The 9,642-nt window shown below is 38.8% G+C and overlaps 1 long non-coding RNA gene across 1 annotated transcript in view; it reads right to left on the bottom strand.

Annotated features, from left to right (window-relative positions):
• Positions 1-9,231, bottom strand: part of LOC116625086 — a 65,709-nt gene extending 56,478 nt beyond the window's left edge. The window contains exon 1 of the long non-coding RNA XR_004298000.1: positions 9,096-9,231. This is a non-coding gene — a long non-coding RNA (uncharacterized LOC116625086). The remainder of the gene's footprint in view (positions 1-9,095) is intronic.
• Positions 9,232-9,642: the final 411 nt, after the last annotated feature.

The raw sequence follows: 9,642 nt of genomic DNA, 5'->3' as shown, positions 1-9,642 counted from the left end.
TTTTTTTTTTATTCTCTTCTTTCTTTTTTCAACCAACTTCTTATCAATTCCTTTTATAAAATCTTTTATAATTTTCATCTTTACAGTCATATTCCATCCCTTCATTGTATTAACTCTTATTTTTGTACATATATAAGTTTTTCTTTCTTTAAAATTTGGGAGGTGCTTTCTTCTAACAGACCAAAATATGCCCAAAATCTAGCATGTGGCACTGATCTATGCACCAGCCTGATCATATTTGATCATATTCTGGTTTTTTTTGTTCTGTTTTTGTTTGTTTTTATCTTTTTCTTTTTCTTTTTTTTTTTCTTTTTTCTTTCTTCCCCTTTCTTTTCCCCCGGTTTCAGGTCTCTTCTGATTTGTTTAGTGTATATTTTCTGGGGACATTGTTACCCTGTTAGCATTTTGTTCTCTCATTCATCTGTTCTACTCTGGACAAAATGACAAGATGGAAAAAATCACCTCAAAAAAAAGAACAAGAGGCAGTACCAACTGCCAGGGACCTAATCAATACGGACATTAGTAAGATGTCAGAACTAGAGTTCAGAATGATGATTTTAAAGATACTAGCTGGGCTTGAAAAAAGCATGGAAGATATTAGAGAAACCCTTTCTGGAGAAATAAAAAAACTAAAATCCAAGTCAAAATCAAAAAGGCTATTGAGGAGCAATCAAAAATGGAGGCTCTAGCTGCCAGGATAAATGAGGCAGAAGAGAGAATCAGTGATATAGAAGACCAAATGATGGAAAATAAAGATGCTGAGAAAAAGAGAGATAAACAATTACTGGATCATGAGGGCAGAATTTGAGAGATAAGTGATATCATAAGATGAAACAATATTAGAATAATTGGGATCCCAGAAGAAGAAGAAAGAGAGAGAGGGGGGCAGAAGGTATATTGGAGCAAATTATAGCAGAGAACTTCCCTAATTTGGGGAAGGAAACAGGCATCAAAATCCAGGAGGCACAGAGAACCCCTCTCAAAATCAATGAAAATAGGTCAACACCCCGACATCTAATAGTAAAACTTATGAGTCTCAGAGACAAAGAGAACATCCTGAAAGCAGCTCGGGAGAAGAGATCTGTAACCTACAATGGTAGACATTAGATTGGCAACAGACCTATCCACAGACACCTGGCAGGCCAGAAAGGACTGGCATGATATATTCAGAGCACTAAATGAGAAAAATATGCAGCCAAGAATACTATATCCAGCTAGGCTGTCATTGAAAATAGAAAGAGAGATAAAAAGCTTCCAGGACAAACAAAAACTAAAGGAATTTGCAAACACGAAACCAGCCCTACAAGAAATATTGAAAGGGGTCCTCTAAGCAAAGAGAGAGCCTAAAAGTAACATAGACCAGAAAGGAACACAGACAATATACAATAACAGTCACCTTACAGGCAATACAATGGCACTAGATTCATATCTTTCAATAGTTACCCTGAATGTAAATGGGCTACATGCCCCAATCAAAAGACACAGGCTATCAGAGTGGAAAAAAAAACAAGACCCATCAATATACTGTCTGCAAGAGATTCATTTTAGACCCAAAGACACCCCCAGATTGAAAGTGAGGGGGTTGAAAACGATTTACCATGTAATGGACACCAAAAGAAAGCTGGGGTGGCAATCCTTAGATCAGACAAATTAGATTTTAAACCAAAGACTGTAAGAAGAGATGAGGAAGGACACTATATCCTACTTAAAGGGTCTATCCAACAAGATGATCTAACAATTGTAAATATCTATGCCCCTAACATGGGAGCAGCCAATTATATAAGCCAATTAATAACAAAAGCAAAGAAACACATCAACAACAATACAATAATAGTGGGGGACTTGAACACCCCCCTCACTGAAATGGACAGATCATCTAAGCAAAAGATCAGCAAGGAAATAAAGACTTTAAATGACACACTGGACCAAATGGACTTCACAGATATATTCAGAACATTCCATCCCAAAGCAACGGAATACACATTCTTCTCTAGTGCCCATGGAACATTCTCCAGAATAGATCACATCCTAGGTCACAAGTCACAACTGGTACCAAAAGATTGGGATCATTCCCTGCCTATTTTGAGACCACAATGCTTTGAAACTAGAACTCAATCACAAGAGGAAAGTCAGAAAGAACTCAAATACATGGAGGCTAAAGAGCATCCTACTAAAGAATGAATGAGTCAACCAGGAAATTAAAGAAGAATTTAAAAAATTCATGGGAACCAATGAAAATGAAAACACAACTGTTCAAAATCTTTGGGATGCAGCAAAGGCAGTCCTAAGAGGAAAGTATATAGCAATACAAGCCTTTCTCAAGAAACAAGAAAGGTCTCAAGTATACAACCTAGCCCTACACCTAAAGGAGCTGGAGAAAGAACAGCAAATAAAGCCTAAACCCAGCAGGAGAAGAGAAATAATAAAGATCAGAGCAGAAATCAATGAAATAGAAACCAAAAGAACAGTAGAACAGATCAACAAAACTAGGAGCTGGTTCTTTGAAAGAATTAACAAGATTGATAAACCCCTGGCCAGACTTACCAAAAGGAAAAGAGAAATGACCCAAATAAATAAAATCATGAATGAAAGAGGAGAGATCACAACCAACACCAAAGAAATACAAACAATTATAAGAACATATTATGAGCAACTATATGCCAGCAAATTAGATAATCTGGAAGAAATGGATGCATTCCTAGAGATGTATCAACTACCAAAACTGAACCAGAAAGAAATAGAAAACCTGAACAGACCTATAACCGGTAAGGAAATTGAAGCAGTAATCAAAAATCTCCCAACAAACAAAAGCCCAGGGCCAGATGGCTTCCCAGGGGAATTCTACCAAACATTTCAAGAAGAATTAATACCTATCCTTCTGAAACTGTTCCAAAAAATAGAAATGGAAGGAAAACTTCCAAACTCCTTTTATGAGGCCACAATTACCTTGATCCCCAAATCAGACAAAGACCCCATCAAAAAGGAGAATTACAGACCAATATCCCTGATGAACATGGATGCAAAAATTCTCACCAAAATACTAGCCAATAGGATCCAACAGTACATTAAAAGGATTATTCACCATGACCTAGTGGGATTTATCCCTGGGCTGCAAGGTTGGTTCAACATCCACAAATCAATCATTGTGATACAATACATTAATAAAAGAAAGAACAAGAACCATATGATCCTCTCAATAGATGCAGAAAAAGCATTTGACAAAGTACAGCATTCTTTCTTGATTAAAACTCTTCAGAGTATAGGGATAGACAGTACATACCTCAATACCTCAATGAAATACCCACAGCAAATATCATTCTCAATGGGGAAAAACTGAGAGCTTTCCCCCTAAGGTCAGGAACACGGCTGGGATGTCCACTATCACCACTGCTATTCAACATAGTATTAGAAGTCCTAACCACAGCAATCAGACAACAAAAAGAAATAAAAGGCATCCAAAATGGCAAAGAAGAAGTCAAACTCTCACAGTTTGCAGATGATATGATACTTTATGTGGAAAACCCAAAAGACTCCACCCCAAAACTGCTAGAATTCATACAGGAATTCAGTAAAGTGGCAGGATATAAAATCAATGCACAGAAATCAGTGGCATTCCTATACACCAACAACAAGACAGAAGAAAGAGAAATTAAGGAGTCGATCCCATTTACAATTGCACCCAAAACCATAAGATACCTAGGAATAAATCTAACCAAAAAGGCAAAGAATCTGTACTCAGAAAACTATAAAACACTCATGAAAGAAATTGAGGAAGATACAAAGAAATGGAAAAGCATTCCATGCTCATGGACTGGAAGAACAAATATTGTGAAGTTGACAATGCTACCTAGAGCAATCTACACATTCAATGTAATCCCCATCAAAATACCATCCACTTTTTACGAAGAAATGGAACAAATAATCCTAAAATTTGTATGGAACCAGAAAAGACCCCGAATAGCCAGAGGAATGTTGAAAAGGAAAAGCAAAGCTGGTGGCATCACAATTCCGGACTTCAAGCTCTATTACAGAGCTGTCATCATCAAGACAGTATGGTACTGGCACAAAAACAGACACATAGATCAATGGAACAGAATAGAGAGCCCAGAAATGGACCCTCAACTTTATGGTCAACCAATCTTCAACAAAGCAGGAAAGAATGTCCAATGGAAAAAAGACAGTCTCTTCAACAAATGGTGTTGGGAAAATTGGACAGCCACATGCAGAAGAATGAAACTGGACCATTTCCTTACACCACACACAAAAATAGACTCTAAATGGTTGAAAGACCTAAATGTGAGGCAGGAGTCCATCAAAATCCTAAAGGAGAACACTGGCAGCAACCTCTTCGACCTCAGCCACAGCAACTTCTTCCTAGACACATCACCAAAGGCAAGGGAAGCAAGGGCAAAAATGAACTATTGGGACTTCATCAAGATAAAAAGCTTTTGCACAGCAAAGAAACAGTCAACAAAACCAAAAGACAACCGACAGAATGGGAGAAGATATCTGCAAATGACATATCAGATAAAGGGCTAGTATCCAAAATCTATAAAAACTTCTTAAACTCAACACCCAAAGAACAAATGATCCAATCAAAAAATGGGCAGAAGACATGAACAGACGTTTTTCCAAAGAAGACATCCAAATGGCCAACAGACACATGAAAAATTGCTCGACATCGCTCAGCATCAGGGAAATCCAAATCAAAACCTCAATGAGATACCACCTCACACCAGTCAGAATGGCTAAAATTAACAAGTCAGGAAACGGCAGATGTTGGCGAGGATGTGGAGAAAGGGGAACCCTCCTACACCATTGGTGGGAATGCAAGCTGGTGCAGCCACTCTGGAAAACAGTATGGAGTTTCCTCAAAAAGTTGAAAATAGAGCTACCATACGACCCAGCAATTGCACTACTGGGTATTTACCCCAAGGATACAAATGTAGGGATCCGAAGGGGTACGTGCACCCCGATGTTTATAGCAGCAATGTCCACAATAGCCAAACTGTGGAAAGAGCCAAGATGTCCATCAACAGATGAATGGATAAAGAAGAGGTGGTATATATATACAATGGAATATTATGCAGCCGTCAAAAGGAATGAAATCTTGCCATTTGCAATGACGTAGATGGAACTGGAGGGTATTATGCTGAGTGAAATAAGTCAATCAGAGAAAGACATGTATCATATGACTTCACTGATATGAGGAATTCTTAATCTCAGGAAACAAACTGAGGGTTGCTGGAGTGGTGGGGGGTGGGACGGATGGGGTGGCTGAGTGATAGACATTGGGGAGGGTATGTGCTATGGTGAGCACTGTGAATTGTGTAAGACTGTTGAATCACAGACCTATACCTCTGAAACAAATAATACATTATATGTTAAAAAAAAAAAAAGAAGAAGATAGCAGGAAGGGAAGAATGAAGTGGGGGAAATCAGAGGGGGAGACGAACCATGAGAGACTATGGACTCTGAGAAATAAACTGAGGGTTCTAGAGGGGAGGGAGGTGGGAGGATGGGCTAGCCTGGTGATGGGTATTAAAGAGGGCACGTACTGCATGGAGCACTGGGTGTTATTCACAAACAATGAATCGTGGAACACTATATCAAAAACTAATGATGTAATGTATGGTGACTAACATAACATAATAAAAAACAAACAAACAAACAAAAAAAACTAATGATGTATTCTATGGTGACTAACATAACATAATAAAAAAAAGAAAGTTCAGAAAATAAAACAAAAACAAACAAAAACAAAACAAAATAAAACAAAAATAATTTAAAAAAATGGTTGTGAAAATAATTTTATTATCCTTTACAGTTAAACTTGATCTTTCACGCATATGTATCATAGATAACATTACTTTCTTGATTTCACAGCCTTAAAACCCTAAGATAGAGAAATTAGAGAACTTACCCATGGTTACAAAGCTAGTAACTAGTACCCCATCCCAGGCCTTTTAGACAAGAGAAAAATATTACTTCTTCACTAACAGTGGCAATTAAACAGTGTTGGATTGCTAAAGAAATTTCATAGGACCCAAAATGGCAATGCTTGCACAGACAAAGGATACCCTATTATGACAGCTTTTCTGGGGAGGTATCTACATCACAGCCATAGATTCTCACAGGAAGTGGTCTGGAGAGGCCTGGTGCAGGCTCCTACTCTCCTCGATCTGCAAGGGCTGTGGCTGGATGCACTTTCTCTCTCTAATGACAGATGCATGGAATTTGGAACCAGAAAGTCCAAAATGGTATCCAACTGAGGTTTTTTACATTTTGCTGATCACCTGCTATGTAATCAGCCTAGCAGTGCAACCCTCCAAAAATATCACTAAAATCAGGTATAAAGCACCAATCCCACTCTTGTCAAATGCTAACAGGCCAGTACAAACCTTCCCCAAACTCCTCAGAGCAGCACAAGAAATCAGTATGTCTCATGCCTCCATCTGGTTCATGCCATGCAGGAACTTGAGCATAACAGCTCAGGCTGATTCTGGGTCAGCTGGAATTAACCCTCACAGCACACTTCCCTCTGTTGTATTTGCCCCCTAGAGAGCAAAAAGAAGTACTCTTGAAAACAAGAATAATCCTGCACCCTCGGAGGAGTGCCTGAAGTGTTTGGATTTGGGAAGGATTGATTTCTGTTCCTAAAAGTGATCAGAATGCCATAAACAAGTACTATTTCCGCAGTCTTGGGAGGTTCTACGTCACCAAATTTTTCCATTCATGCAGCACACTGAGGTATTTCTTTGGACCTAGGGTTGCATCTGAGGACCTGACTGATAATGGTCCTTGTTCTTCAGGAGCTAGGAGGCTGTCAATCTCATCTACCAGCTCTGGAATGCCCCCCCCCCCCCCACCGGCTTTCCATCTTATGTTCCCCTCCCTTTTTCAGACTCATCTTGTCAGCTCTTCTTAGCTTGTTAAGGTAAAAATTACTAATTTGTTACAAAATTCCAGTCCCCAGAACCTGGTTTTGCCCACTAAGCTTCCAAGAGGCAAGAGAATTAAAGCAGTAGCAGTTCGGGTTTCTTCTGCCTCCCTCAGAACCGAGCCTCATTCCTGGTGAACCTCAACTTTTGGGATTCTGGTTTCAGGGATCAGACATTTCCTTTAAAGACTGGTGCCACACCGTTGTGATTACTTTTGCTTTGGAATATATTTTGAAATCAGGAAGTGTGATGCCTCCATCTCCATTCTTCTTGCTCAAAATTGCTTTGTCTATCTGGGGTCCTTTGAAATTCTATATGAATTTTAGGATTTTTTTAAATTTCTGTAAAAAAAATTATTCAGATTTTGATAGAGGTTGAACTGAACCGGTAGATTACTTTGGGTATGTGAGCAATTATTTAAACAATAATTCTTCCAAGCCATAAACATGAGATATCTTTCCATTTACTTGTATCTTTTTAAAATTTTTTCATTGTTTTATAGTTTTAAGTGTACCAGTCTTTCACCTCCTTGGTTAATTTTATTCCTAAGTATCCAACTTCTGAGTTGGATCTTCAAAGGAATCAAAATCATTATCTCAAAGAGATATCTGCATTTCTATGTTCACTGCAGCATTATTTACAATAGCCAAGACAGGGAAGCAACCTAAATGTCCATTGACAGATGAATGGATAAAGAAAAGATGACATTTACATGCAATGGAATATTATTCAGCATTAAAAAAAGGAAATCCTGCCATTTGTGAAAACATAGGTGAAGGACATTATGCTAAGTGAAATAAGCCAGACACAGAAGAACAAATACTACCTGAGCAATCCTACTTACATGAGAAATCTACAACAGTCAAAGCGGAGAATAAATGGCGGTTGCCAGGTGCTGGGAGGACAGGGAAATGGGAAAGTATTAGAGTATAAAGTTTCAGTTATACAAGATGATTAAGTCCTAGAGATCTACTGTACAGCATAGTGCCTATAGTTAACAATACTGTATTAAATACTTGACAATTTGTTAAGAGAGTACATCTTATGTGAAATATTATCACAAAAAATAAAATAAAAAATAAATAAGGAGGATAGGAGGAAACTGTTAGACGTGATGGATATGTTTATGGCATTGGTTTTGGTGATGATCTCTTGGGTATTTACTTATTTTCAAACTCATCAGACTATATATATTTAAAAAGTACAGCTTTTTATATGTCAATTGTACCTCAACAAAGTATTTTTTTAAAAAAAGATTCTTTTTTAAAAAAGATTGTATTTTTTTCAGAGAGAGAGAGAGAACACAAGCAGGGGGAGGAGCTGGAGGAGAGGGAAAGCAGACTCCCCACTGAGCAGGGAGCCCAAGGCAGGGTTTGATCCCAGGATACTAGGATCAGGACCTGAGCTGAAGGCAGACACTTAACCAACTGAGCCACCCAGGCACCCCTCAACAAAGTGTTCTTTTTTTAATTAATGTTAGTATCAAGCTTAAAGAATACAGTAGTCCCTCCTTTTCTGCAGGGATATATTCCAAAACACCCAGTGGACACCTGAAACCAAGGATGGTACCAAACACTATATGTGGTGTTTTTTCTTATACATACATATCTCTGATAAAGTTTAACCTATAAACTAGGCACACAGTATGAGATTAACAATAACTAATAATAAAATAGAAAAACCACAGGGTGCTCCGGTGGCTCAGTCAGTTAAGTGACTGACTCTTGATTTCAGCTCAAGTCATGATCTCAGAGTTGTGAGATTGAGCCCCCTGCTTAAGATTCTCTCACTTTCTCTCTCCTTCTGCTCCTCCACCCCCCACCCCACTCGCACTCGCACGCATTCTCTCTAAAAAAAAATAATAACAATAGGGGCGGCTGAGTGGCTCAATCAGTTGAGCATCCTCAGTCCTGGGATTGAGTCCTGAGTTGGGCTCCCTACTGGGTGGGGAGTCTGCTTCTCCCACCCCACCCGCATCCCCCGGCTTGTGCCCTCTCACTCTCTCTCAAATAAATAAATAAAATCTTTAAAATAAATAAATGAATGAATAAATAATAAATAAATAAAATAAAATAAAATAGAAAAATCATTACAATCAACTATAATAAAAGTTATGTGAATGTGGTCTCCCAAAATATCTTGTACTGTACTCACCCTTCCTGTGGTGATGATGTGAAATGTTAAAATGCCTACAAGAGGAGCGAAAGTCAGGTGAATGATGCAGGCATCTTGACGTAGCATTAGGCTACTATTGACCTTCTCACGATTTGTCAGAAGGAGGACCATCTGCTTCTGGACTGTGGTTGACCCAGTAACTGAAACCACAGAAGCAAAACCACGGGTAAGGCGAGACTCCTCTACCTACAATTGCCACTAGGTAGCACCAGCGAGCCAAGAGTGTATGCAGGGCCAGGAAAAAAATGGAAAGAAATAGAAGAAAACGAGGAATGGATAGAACCAACACTAGTTGAATATTTGCTTGTTCTTTTTTTTTTTTTTAAGAGAAGGACAGAGAGAGAGCACACGAGGAGGGGCAGAGGGAGAGGCAGAGAGAGAGAATCTCTGCCTGACAGAAAGAGAGTCTGGCAGAGTCCACACAGCAAGTCAGACACAGAGCTACTGCGGAAATCCAGTTCTCCAGACTTGCTACATAAGAGAACGCTGGCATTTCAGATGAAAGAAGAAAAGGTGAGGTAGTACT

This window comes from Phoca vitulina, unplaced genomic scaffold (genome assembly GCF_004348235.1).
Source record: "Phoca vitulina isolate PV1807 unplaced genomic scaffold, GSC_HSeal_1.0 scaffold73, whole genome shotgun sequence".
NCBI classification, from domain to species: Eukaryota; Metazoa; Chordata; class Mammalia; order Carnivora; family Phocidae; genus Phoca; species Phoca vitulina.
The sequence above is the reverse complement of the archived record's forward strand: the minus strand, read 5'-3'. Positions and strand labels throughout refer to the sequence as shown.